The sequence below is a fragment of the Phyllostomus hastatus genome, unplaced genomic scaffold, assembly GCF_019186645.2.
Source record: "Phyllostomus hastatus isolate PE091 unplaced genomic scaffold, TTU_PhHast_1.1 phas_scaffold_1066, whole genome shotgun sequence".
NCBI lineage: Eukaryota > Metazoa > Chordata > Mammalia > Chiroptera > Phyllostomidae > Phyllostomus > Phyllostomus hastatus.
The window spans coordinates 27058260-27071173 of NW_025334004.1; the positions used below are offsets into that span (position 1 = coordinate 27058260).

Sequence of the window (12914 nt, forward strand, 5' to 3'; positions counted from 1 at the left end):
GGGGGCAAACATGAAACATGCAGATAACATAGCTTCTCGAGTCTGCCCGGGATGTTTCTATGAGTGTGAATGTGTGTGTGTGTGTGTGTGTGTGTGTGTGTGTGTGTGTTGGGGGGGGTGGAATTGGCAGAAGCCAAGTCTTTGCTTGCGCAGGCTGAGTTGATACAGGCTCTTGCTGGAAACCATCCGCTGGGAATGTTTCTTAGGGAAATCCCGTCGTGTGGAAGGAAGCCTTTTAAAGGCAAAGTAAGATGTTGAGGAATTAGCCTATTCCTAGAATAACGAGAGGATGGCTGTGCAAATCACCTAGAAAATAATTCAGGATTTCAGAGGTGGTTTTCTTTCCTTTCCTTTCCTTTGCGGGAGGGGGGCTGGGGGGCGGTCACTGAATTGTTTGATTTTTGGCTCAGTTAAGAAAAGAAAGGTAAGTGTGCTGGTGCTTAAATGCGTTTTGGGTGCAAATCAGTACATTTCCTGCATGTAGCTGGCAGGAAGTGTCTAAATGGAGTGGATAAGACCCTAAAGTCAAAGCTATAAACACGCGTTCTGTAGCTTCCTAGAGATGGGGGGTGGGGGTGGGGGAAAGTGGCCCAGAAACTCAGATGGTTCCTGAAATAATTGTGTGCCTGTAAACATACATATTTAGGAACACCTGGAATTTATGTAATATCTCTTTTGCCAAGAGTCGAGCTCTGGCGTGCAGCCTTTTTGTTAAACGGGGAAGTGGCTTTTCCTTTTCATGGGAGGAGGCTTCATGTGACCCCCAAGGTAAGAAGTCAGCCTAAGCGAGGTCTTGACTTCAGAAGGATACTCGGGGAGCAAATGCCATACCTACTTCTTAATGTTTTCATTCACCCACTTGGATGAATGAAGGAAGAATTTTTGGCCAGCAATAAAACGACTTCTGTTTATCCAGCCGGTTCCATCACCGTGTGGCTCTGTACACGCTGTGCGGGTTGGGTGATGCACAGCCCAGCGATTCTGCCTGGCGTTCACGTCGTAATTGGGCCGTCACTTGTCGCTCTAAAGCAGCCTGCAGCAGCTGCTTGGGAGGTTTGCTTCGAAAACCCCAGCAGAGTTTAAAATATGCAGGTCTATCCACCCCCCCCCCATTGCTCAGATTTGGAGGAGAGGCTGCTACTTGGCAACTTCAGGTTCTAAGGCCTGATTTTTTTTCTTTTTGCCTACTCGAAATTACAGCGTGAGGGGCAAAGGTGGGGGCCAGCGGGCTCTCCTCTGTGCTGGGCAGTTCGTCCTGAAGGGGGAGAAGCCGGGGGGGGGGTGGGGGTGGGCTTGGGGGACAGCCGGTCAGCTCCCCTTCGCGCCCCCGCTCTCAGCCTTTGCAGTCGCCACCTAGTGCTGGGATTTGGTCGTACATCTCAAGGCCCGGGGCTGGGAAAGTTTGTCTCCCTCCCTCCGTTCTGCAATTAATTCTTGGGAAATCACTGGATAGGACGGTGCTGGAGGTTGTGTGAATTTCCCGGGTTTCTCTAGTTGTCCGGGGAATTCTGCTCCCGCGGTTTGCTGCTCCCCACGGTCCTCTGCCTGGGGCACGCTTTCTCCTTTCCTTCGCAAGTGGTTGCTTCTTTCAAAGTGTTTTGCTTGGAGTGGGCAAAGTGTTACCAATTTTCTCCCTCAAATTGGTCTCCCTAGAATTTTTTTTTTCACCGAAATGAATTCATCGCCTGATTTTTTTGGGTTAACAACAACAACAACAACGACAACAACAACAAATCAGAACCTTAGGGAAGGAAGAGACTGCAGGCAGGAGGTTTGTGTGGAATGACGCCATTACAATGATTAAAAGCACTCAATAACGTGCCTTACACTTCCTTGTCCTTTTAGAACCTTTTCCATTTCTCTTTGAGAGTTTGGCGGTCATCTCCTGGTGAGAAAGTAGCTCTTGATGATGCCTTTGAAATGGAAAGTGTCTTGCCTGGAGGGAAATGGAGAGACTGACACATGCATGAGAAAAATTAACCACTCACATAGAAACTTCATTTTTAAATTTGCATCTCTCCCCTTCTTCCTCTTTTTTTTGTGTAAGTAGAACCCATGATTTTAAGTGCTCTCATTCTCTTCTTGCCGCATCTTTATTAAAAATTTGAGCACATGTTCTAATTAGTATGGACGCTTATAGAAATAAAAGCAATTTATTTTTTTCTTCTCAGTTCTCATATATTTGAAGTCATTGTTTTAAATTAACCAATTCTGCAAATAACTGTGTTATCCAGGAATGAAAGTCCTAATGAGTTTAGTGAAATATCTGATGTATTTATAGTATCTTAAAAAAAAACCTGTGTTGTTTGGAATATTTAAAAACACTTCTTACTTGAAGATTCTTGTGAATGGTTACAGATGAGAAATATAGTTGGTGAATGTGAAATTTAATTTAGAGCACTTAACAAAATATATTGTACACAATCTGAAATGATGCTTTCAAGTAAAAGTCACATTTATTCCAAACAATTAGGAAACAGACCTTGAAGAAAGACAGACACACTTTGCAAATGCTGTAAAGGAATTTGTAGTTGTATCCATGTTGGTGGATAATTTTGGGGCTTATCTTTTGTTTTTATTATGCATTCTGAAAGACAGATGACTTTTAAATTCATTGTAAATTTAGATTCTTACCATAATAAAACATGTACAAAGTGGAAAACATGAATATAGCGATAAAAAAGAAAAATCCATAAGTATATTAGTGTAAAAATGATTCATTGTTAGTAATTAGAAAACGTAGCAAGCAAATTGCACCTTTGTGACAGTTGTTTTGAAATAAGAAAATTTTAAACCACCCAAATGTATCCTGTTTGTTTATCTTGGTCTCATGAGAAAACATCAATTTGGTCACTCTTAGGAACTTTAGATTACTCTCCTAAAAAGTGGTGAAAGGAAGGAAGGAAGGAAGGAAGGAAGGAAGGAAGGAAGGAAAGAAGGAAAGAAGGAAAGAAGAAGGAAGCTGGGACTGAATTCACGCCGGTTTGTAGAGATGAGCTAAGTGATTAAGCTCAGACCAGCTCTATCTCCCTGCGTATTCACATTTCAGAGTCTCTGGAAACTGGCAAGCCGGCCAGTGTTGAGATGATAGTAGTGAGAGAGCCTGTGCAGAGTGCCTTTGGTGTATTTCTTCTGCTGTTGTCGCAGTGGAAGTTTTCGTGTTTTTCTCATATTTCAGACCTGTGGCCTTACTCTTGAGGGACCAGAGGTAGAAAGAAATTTTGCAGGGGCCCACCTTCCCTTTCCCCACAGGCCCGCAGCAGTCACATCTGATCAATAGAGATGACCGAGGGAACATCGATCCCGGCTTCCCGAGCGTGATTCTGGCAGACACGGAGTACAGGGACGGGAGCTGTGGGAAACATAATGACTTTGCCATTGATCACGATTGCTGAAAACCAGAATATGCGAGAACCATTTCCTCTGATAACTGGATGACTTGTGGGCTTGGCTCTTCCTGGTGATTCAGAGTGAGGGCCCGGGCAGAGGTGGGGCAGAGGTGAAGCTGGAGGCTGGCAGAGGCTGGGGAGGGCTGGAGGAGAGAGGGAGCCCACATCTAGCCTCTTGCCGGTGAGGGGCAGGCCTTACTTGGACAGAATTAGCATTCCACAGCAGGGCTGAAAGCCCAGGCCTCCCCCCTCCCTTCCCCTCACACCCCAAGTTCATGATGACGAACACAGCCCAATAACGGCTTTCCTCCTGGCATAGGCAGCTCAAGGTGGGTAAGGACTGCCTGTCCTGTGAAGTGTGATGCCATTAAATGCAACGGCCTTGCATTTGTTCTAAGTTTCTTTTCAGTACTGACAAGTCGGAGGCAGAGAAACCAAAAGCAGTGTTTTCAGAAGGCCTTGCTCTCTTACAGAAAGATTTCAAGCAATGATTTTAATGAATCTAGCTGCCTGTTTTTACAAGCATCAGTTAAATGCCCACAAGACTCTCATCTTTCAAGAGCTTAGCTGCTCCTTGTCAGATTTTTAACTCCAAACAAGCTAGATTCTTGCAGTGCCCAAACTAATTCTTGTTTAAATGATGTCTTCAGAAGCTGTCACTATTGTCGTGGCTTGCTAAATGGTACCTTTGGGGCCTAGGCTGTATACTTTCGTAACGTCCAAGTGAATTTCAGGAAAGGGTTCAACATATGACCACATTCACCTTTACCAAGGGGCTGTTCAACACTCCGTACCCGGGGACTTCCAGTGTCCTCAGGAAACCATCCAGGGCTGCAGGCAGTATTTAAAGTGAACATTTGTTGCCAGTACATTTGTGGCTTAAGGTAAAGTATTATAATATCTAGGCATTTTTGAAGTAAAAAAGTCCTGTGGTTACAGAAAATATCGCCGCCATAGCTCACGCAGCTCAGAGATGAAAAGAATAGAAAGTGAGTACAAATAGGTCGCACGTAGAAAAGGAAACTAGGGATTTCTTCCGTCCTACTGCCCTGAGCCCCACACCTGACGTCAGAACAGGACAGTGGAGATGAGGGTTCTAAGAGGTGGTGTTTAAATGATTAGCGTGGATTATATGGGCTTAAATAATAGGAGTGACTTCTGCTTTAAAACACACCCTGCTATATTTCAGTGAAATGTTTTAGTTAAGAACATCATAAATATGGAAGAGATTTTAATCAGTAAATCAAGCTTGTTTAAATTTTATCTTTTTAGGGTGAAAACATATTGTTCCATTCAGTACTATCTAAACACGGGGCGGGGGGGGGGAAAGAACTCCATTTTGCTAAATCATGCTACCTTTTAAAGAGAAAGCAGCTACTTCCTAACTAGAGCCCGTGTCCCCATGCCCCCTCAGTTTCTCATTTTGAGAAAACCGTTGTTACGGTTTTCCGTAACAACGGAAATCTTCTGAGATTCTTGCAAGGGTAAAACCATTCATACATCCAACACTGATGGTCGAAGGACCCCGTGGGAGGTGACATTTTGGATGTCGGCCTCGGGAACAGGCAGCTGGAGGTGGGGGAAGAGATGGAGCTGGGCATCATTGTATGCTCAGGCTTTCAACGGGGAAATCTGGTATGAGGAACACCAGGTTTGCCCCCCGAAGAGCTGAAGCTGGCTGTGGTCTGACCTGCTCATCTGGGTCCACAGCAGTGACTCCGCCACACCGAGAACTTGGGCAGCAACCTGCAGGACCCACATAGGATTTAAGGATAATCCAAGGGTCATGCCTGAGGGATAGGCCCAAATCTGGAAGACAACTGCTAATCGTCCAAGACATTGTGTGTTTACAACAGTCATGTCCGACAAGTGGGAACTGTGAAAAACAATGGCAAGAAGAGCCTTTGGTTGGAATGACAAGATCCGAGAGGAGGCTGGCTTGCAGCGGCACCTGCTGGGCAGAGCTTCGGTGCTTTTTGGGGGGAGCATCCTGGATGGGGTGGGGGGGCCAGGCTGCTGGAGTCAAGGTGGCGGAGGCCACCTTTCTCTCTGGCTTTTTGTTGGGATGGGTTTGGGCATGTCCTCTGACGTAGCCAGTTACTGGCAGTGTCCTGGAAAGGTTAAAGGCCTTTACTTTTCCTAAAGGCGTGCCATCTGTCCAGCACGGTAGCTTGTAGCTGCATGTGGCCATGTACATGGAAGTTAATTAGAATTGCAAATTCAGTTCCTTAAGCACTGGAACCACATTTCAAGGGCTCAGTAGTCCCATGAGGCCAGTGGCTACCGTGTTGGATGGTCCAGATATAGAACGTTCTCAGCACTGCAGAAAGTTCGTTTGGACAGAGCTGCTCTGGAGCTCTGCACATCGAATTAAATGAGTGTGGCAACCCCATAACTTCTGACATGATAATTGGGGGAAGGTTAAGGAGACAGAGTGAGGTAAATGTTGGGGGGGGGGGCGGTGGGAGGGGGAGACAGCAAGGACTTGGGCCATGGGGGGTCAGGGAGTAGGACTGGCTCCAGAGAGTAGTTCAGCTCAGGGACAATAGTAGATATTGGTGGTGGTAGTGAGCCACCCTTATTTCCTTTTCTTTTTTTTCATATCTTGCTGGGAAATTTGCCTAGATTGAGCAACTGGCTTTCCTGATTCAAATTAAGCACATGTTACAGATATACATACAGAGCCCCATGTTCCTTCTTGAAACTCCTGGTATGAGGATGTTCTGTATCGTTGCATTAAGCAAAAAATTTAAGTTGTGTGTATAGTAAATATACAGAAAAATGGAAAATAATGACCTCTTTCCATGGACTTCAAAAAGGCGCTCCCATGAGGGTGAAAATAGGTAAAACAATTATAAGGGGTTGCATTTTTGAACAGGACAGACTGAAATAAGATCACAAGGAAGATGTCAAAAACACACTGTTCTTGTACGTACTTTAAAAACTGTTTCCTGTGAGATTTGCAACATTTTAACACAGCTCATTTAGAGTCCTCTTAGAAAACAACATTAGCATTTGAAACAATGAAACAGCTAGTTGCTGTTTCTGTGGGGTCTGAGGCAGGGACTCTATTTGAAATTGTGCCAAAGAGGCAACTGGTAACATCTTTCTGACAGAAGTCAGTAACAAATTAGTCTAATTTCCGTAGGGCCTGCCTTGTGTCTAGGAATTTGTAATCTGTGGATTAGCAATATATATATTTTTTGAAGGCCGCAAGTAAATGAAGCCCAAAGGACAACTTTGGGGGTCTCTGCAGAAAGCAGAAGCAACTGAGATACACAGAGAAGAGCACTCCTGTGCCATGGGGAAGCAGGGGCCCACAGGCCCGCTGGTGCCTTGACACCCCACACCTTCTCAGCCAGTCTCCCCATCTGTCCTCCACTTCCTAAGGTAGAGGTATCCCTGCGTTAGCAGATGGGGAAACTGAGACGAAAGAGAGTTACTTGTCCAAGGTCACTGGAATTGTGGGCTTCTGCGGAGCGCCCTCCAAAGTCCTTTCTTTAAGTGTTCAAAAATAAGTCTTTCCTCTCCCTTGTGACGTTGTAAGCCCCAAACCAAACCCCTGTCTCGGGGTGGTGTAGTTTCCAAATGTGAACCCCCTTGCGATTGCAGCCGTGTAAGAGGAAGGTGGTCTCTGTCGGATTTCCTGGAGAAAGGGGCCAGGTGGGAATATAATTTTCCTTCCAGGCCTTGCTTTCAGCTAAGGGCCAGTTTGAGAGCAGTGGGAAGAAGTATCATTCCTGGTAGGTTCTGACTGACTGATGGGCGAACCCTCCCAGCAGGTGTTTCCACTTGAGAAGCAGCGATGCTAATCAACCCAGAGGAGTCCGAGGTTGAAGGGAGGGAGTGTGTGTGTGCTAGACATCCACGCCTGCACGTGTGCACGCACACCTACAGGGCTACAGTCCTTCCTGGAGCCCCGTTTACCCTCTGCCCACGTTGCCCCTGCCCCTCCCAGCGCGCACCAACATGTCAAAAGAGCAAGGCCAGCCTCTTGGCATTCTTCCTAATAGCATGGCCTTTGGAGGCTCCCGAGAAGCCAGAGAATTGCCCCTGAGGGACAGGTGTTCAACCAGATGGCTGGTGGTGGGGACATGGCCCTGGCTGTGGCCTGACCACCTATCCTTGTCAGAGCCAGCAGGTGGGCGCTGGGCAGGCCAGATCCCGCTGGGGCCTGGGTTTACCTGTGCCGGTCCCCTCCGCCCCAGGGCCTCTTTCCCCGGGGGCTCACTACCCCTCGGGAAAGCCTTGCCCTCAAACACCTCTTCCTGAGGGCGACACCTTAGGTGCGTGCTAATGTCTCTGCAGCTTCCTTTACCTAAAAATGTAGGGGGCTGGGGTGGGAGAGGTGGGGAGGGACCCCCCCCCCCCAGCGATGGCTCTGCCGGATTGCGGGGTGTCCCCTCCGTCTCCTAAAGAGAATGTGTGAAGCGGCCTTTTCCCCCCAGAAAAGTGCTCCCTGGGTTGACCCCTTTCTTTTTTCAGTGGTGACCTTATGGGGGTTTGCATTTAGCAACCGTAGCAGTGTGTGTGTGTGTGTGTGTGTGTGAGAGAGAGAGAGAGAGAGAGAGAGAGGGAGAGAGAGGGAGAGGGAGAGGGAGAGAGGGAGAGAGGAAGAGAGAGAGGGAGAGAGAGAGGGAGAGAGAGAGAGAGCGAGAGAAAGAGAGAGAGCGAGAGAGAGGGGGGAGAGAGAGAGAGAGCGAGAGAGAGAGAGAGAGAGAGAGAGAGAGAGAGAGAGAGAGGGAGAGGGAGAGAGAGAGAGCGAGAGAGAGAGAGAGAGAGAGAGAGAGAGAGAGAGAGAAGGAGAGAGAGAGAGAGAGAGGGAGGGAGAGGGAGGGAGAGAGTCCTAAGGACCATGGATTTCCTTGGGGGTCACTGTCAAACTTGAGATGCTGGAGAGGGGGCTGTGCGATGTCACCACCCGGTAATGAGGGGACAGGAAGTCACACTCGGTAATGAGGGGACAGGAAGTCAAGTCTTTGACCTCCTGCAGAGAAGGTGAAGCTCTGAGCTTGACCACTTCTGGAAGGAAGGGGGGCCAAGGACAGAACTAACCCAACGGCAGGCTCGAGAAGCCAGCCAGCGAAATCGGCCTGCGTACCTGGTGGAAGGTCTCGTGGAACCTCGCTCAGAAGTGGAATGCCACCGCGGCGTGGGCCTCAGCCCTCATGGAATGGAAACAAGCTGGAGGAGGGTCGGCAAGTGGCCCGGGAAAGACAGCGTTATACTGGCTGACGCAGACACGTGCTCTGCCCCCACGTACTGTCTGTTCGTGCACTCAGGAGGAGCTCGCTGGGGTGCCCAGAGAGCCAGCCCCCCGCGGGAAGGAGCTCCAGCTCGGGGGGAAACGGCATGTGAGTGCGTGGACAAAGAGTCGGGCTGCTGGCTTGAGTGGCAGAGAGTGTCGCAAGACCCAGCTTTTCTCAAGTCCCGTTGAGTCACAGATGAGGAAGCGTAGCTGTCAGATGAGTGGAACATAGTAGGTGTTCAATAAACGGTTCCAGAAATGACTGACTGATGCTACGTCTGAGTTATGGGGGGGGGGGCAGAGAAAGTATGATTCTCAAGAAATGGTCTTGATGTCACAGCAGACGGTAAGTGAGGACATGATTCAACATGGCTAAGCATGATTAACTAAGGCTATAGGGCGAATTGGAAAATGTTTTCCAAATGTTTATCTTAACTGCGAAAAATGTCTGGCAAACTCCCCCACCTCCATCCCCAGTTTGGAAGTGGTTTGTTTGACTTGTTTTGGAAGAAGTAAATATTTGCATTAGGCCAAACATTTGGGGCAAACAGTTCTCCCCAATTCCGAAGCTCTGTGTGGGTCGGAGGAGATGTTTGATGCCGCGACACTCATACCTTTTTTGGCTAAACCGAAGGTAGCTTAGGCCACAGTTTCACGTGCTGCTCACGGCACTCCTAGGACAAGGCTGAGGAAATGGAAAGAAAGTGGGGAGCCGCACCAGTGATCCTCCCAGACCTAGGAAGGGCTGATGACCTGGCCTTTGAAGGATGCATTCGTTACAGAAAAGTTGCCTCTCTGTCCGTGGGCAAAAAGGCTGGATCCAATTAAGACAAAGAAAACGTATGTTAACTCGGAGAAGAAATTTCTAAACAGTCAGTTCTGTAATCCTCTCTGAAGAGGAAGAGGCCGACATGACCGGGCTTTATGGAGGCTGCCAACTCCTGTGATATATAATAATTAGTAACCACTGGTTATTTCGCCGCACGCTCATTTTCCAAACCACTAACCATCGCTTGGGATGGAATGCACCGGGCCTAGGTATTTGCCCCAGATGTCTTCCCATCAGTAGTATCCACTTAGAGGGATTTTAAAAATTAAAGCTCAATGCTCTATAACATACAGCGGAATAAAAATTTTAAAAAGGACCCACCTGATTTCCTCAATGGCCCACGGGGTACCCAGGTGAGGGTTAGTCTGCGGGCATGCTTCCAGTGCACTTCTCAGGTTACATTGCTGTAACTATTGGGTGACTAATTGTTTTACAGCGTGGTGCCTGGTATTCTCGCTAGTCTCTTTGGCAGCTTACAAGCATTTCAGGAATGACTGTGAGGGGGCTGAGGATTTGAGGGGCCCACTCAGAGTCAAGTTCTTCCTGGGCAAGCACTAGAAGTGAACCTGTGCCTGCTTATCATTTTATTCACCCGGGGTGGGCCTTTACGCCCCAAGCATCTGCCTCACGTACGAGAACTCGGGGGTTTCGTGGAAGCAGACTTCCAATGGGAATGGCCCTGAAATGGGTTAGCGTCTTCCCCGGTGTCCCAAACCCAGCGTTGCGTTAGTGCTTGCTGTGTACTTGGCAGCACGCTGGGTTCTGCAAGGAGGACCGAGCAGGCAGTGGAGTCTCCCGTCCTTTCTCTAAAAGAACCGTTTCGGAAGTGTGTGTCCACTGTTCTGTTTGATCTTGACACTCCTGTGAGGTGAGTTCGATGCTCCCCCGTTCTTAGAGATGAAGAACTGGACAGTCGGAGGTTAACGGCGCACCCCAAAGCACCGTGCTGGTGCCAGCGCCTGGACCCAGGGCCAGGCTTCTGCACGAGACACTCTCTTCTCCTCCGTCACCGCCACCTCCCTCCGTCATCTCGCCAGCTCTCGGGAGTGTCAACGCTAGCACAGATGAGACATTTGGAAAAGAGTCACGTGTGCAGCTGTGACTCACAACGAACGCGGAGTCATTCTAACGTTTAAGACATAAAGAAATCTGCACAGACAATGCTCGCTGCAGAACATTCGAACAATGCTGTGGCACGTCCAGAAGAAAGTCAAGAATCTCTCTCGCCTCCCATGGGCTCTGCAGCCGGCTGCAGCCCTCCCTCCGAGGTCATTGCCGGCAGCGTGTAGGTGGGCGTTTCCCCCGGTTTCTATGTCTATGCGCGTGTGAATGCACAGAGCACTTTGCACACGCGGGGCTGCTGTAGTCTTCACGCTGCCCTGCGGCTGTTTTCAGCCGGCAGCGTGTTGCAGAGCCTTCCTGTGTCTGTGTTTATAGTTTCCCATGAAATGGATGGATGTCAGGGGAAATTGTGAAAGACTTTGGAAACGCGGAGCCGGTTCAATGGAATGCTGGGTGCCTTCCAGCAGACCCTGAGGGGTTGCTCTGGAGGGGTCTGCGTCTTCGATGGTCTTACACTAGTTTAATAATATACTCAACCAAAGCCTATACAGTGAGCCACGTAGGGTCTCCAATTTTTAAATGTAAACAGTGTAGGGATATGCTACCCATTGTGTAACATCTGTATACATTTATTTGAAGACTTTTTGTTTGTTTGTTCTTTTTCCCAATGGTGGTATCCGTTTAATAGCATTCTCCCCTTTCCCCCGTCTCCTCCCTTTGGGAAGATTAGTAATAATTTCTGAAATGGAGTTGCGACCCTAGAGATGTATAAAGTATATTATCTCATGAGAAAGGCACATGAGCTCTGGCTGGTGTGGCTCAGTGGATTGAGTGCTGGCCTGTAAACCAAAGGGTCTCAGGTTTGATTCCCAGTCAGGGCACATGCCTGGGTTGTGGGCCAGGTCCCCAGTAGGGGGTGTGCAAGGGACAACCACACATTGATGCTTCTCTCCCTCTCCTTCCCTTCCCCTCTTTCTAAAAATAAATAAATAAATAAAATCTTTTTTTTTTTTTAAGAGAAAGGCACATGATACACATGAGGACATGTGATGGGACATTTTTGAAACCTTTGGGATTTGACATCCCCCGCTCCCTCCACCCCTAGTGTTCAGTCATCCTTTGTATGCTATTCAAAGCTTAGCTTAGGGAAATCAAGTTCAGTCAAAGATTTCATTTGGCAATGACATTGTGATTGCCCCTGGGTTTTGAATGTGTAAGCAGGCAGTGAGCACAGGCCCAGGTAGCAAGCCCACAGCTTTGTAAGGGGGTCCCGTATTCTCGCCTGTGATCGCCACCGCAGCCCAGACTCGGCAGCTGCACTCATTGCTATTTCAGCTTCAGGAAGAAGGAAATCAGGCGCGGAGAGGTGAAGTGCTTCTCCAAGGCCACGCGGCAAGAAACTGCTCCCCCCGCCCCCCTCGTGCGCCTGCCCGTGGTGTCTGTTCTCACGTGTGGGGGCTTCCGTGTTCGGCGGTACCGTGCACGGCTCTGGGGGGCCCCGCTCACCTCCTGGGAATGGTCGATTTGTGAATGTGTCCTGGGGGAGGGGTGCCCTTTCCTAGACCTCTCAGAAGTGCCGCGTGTGCTGCTGGTGGTTTTATGTCATGCCTTTTGCTCCTGTCATTTTTTAAAAATGTTGACTTAAAAAAAATTTTTTTTTAATTGATTTGAGACAGAGAAACATTGATGTGAAAGAGAAACATCCGTCGGTTGCCTCCTGTGCACGCCCTGACCAGGGCTCAAACCTGTAACCCAGGCATGTGCCCTGACTGGGAGTCAAACCAGAAACCCTTTGGTTCATGGGCTGACACTCCAACCCGCTGAGCCATCAGGCCAGAGCTTGCGCCCGCCTTTGATCTGGCACGTTTTCCTCTGGGATTCTGTGGGTTCTCCCTTTGGTGGCTGCTTTAAAATAAATTAGTGATTATAGAGAGAGGAAGAGAGAGAGAGAGAGAGAGAGAGAGAGAGAGAGAGAGAGAGAGAGAGTTGTTCTTCTTATTGATGCATTCTTTGGTTGATGCTTGCATGTGCCTTGACTGGGAATTGAACCCACAAGCTTGGCGTATCAGGACGACGCTCTAACCTGAGCCACCTGGCCAGGGTGGTAGCTGCTTTGACTGCAGGTTTGCATCTGATTTGCCTACGTGAGCGTTCTCCAAGTCCCACCTTGAGAATCAATAGTGCAGATAAAAACAGCACAGCCCAAAACAAGTCCTGCCGCCCCACTCCGCTCCCTCTGAGAGGAGCTGGGCAGGAGGGCATGGTTCAGAGGCTGGGGTCTTCAGTACTTTTGTAAGCACTGGAGGAGGGCGTGGCATTTTCTTCCTGGAAGCATTTGTAGCTTGTTGGCTTGCACTCCGGTGGCTCACAGCTGCCTGGAAGCGGC

At 48.7% G+C, this 12914-nt stretch overlaps 1 protein-coding gene across 2 annotated transcripts in view; it reads left to right on the forward strand.

Annotated features, from left to right (window-relative positions):
* Positions 1-12914, forward strand: part of GRK5 (G protein-coupled receptor kinase 5) — a 186836-nt gene that overhangs the window by 594 nt on the left and 173328 nt on the right. The window lies entirely within an intron of this gene.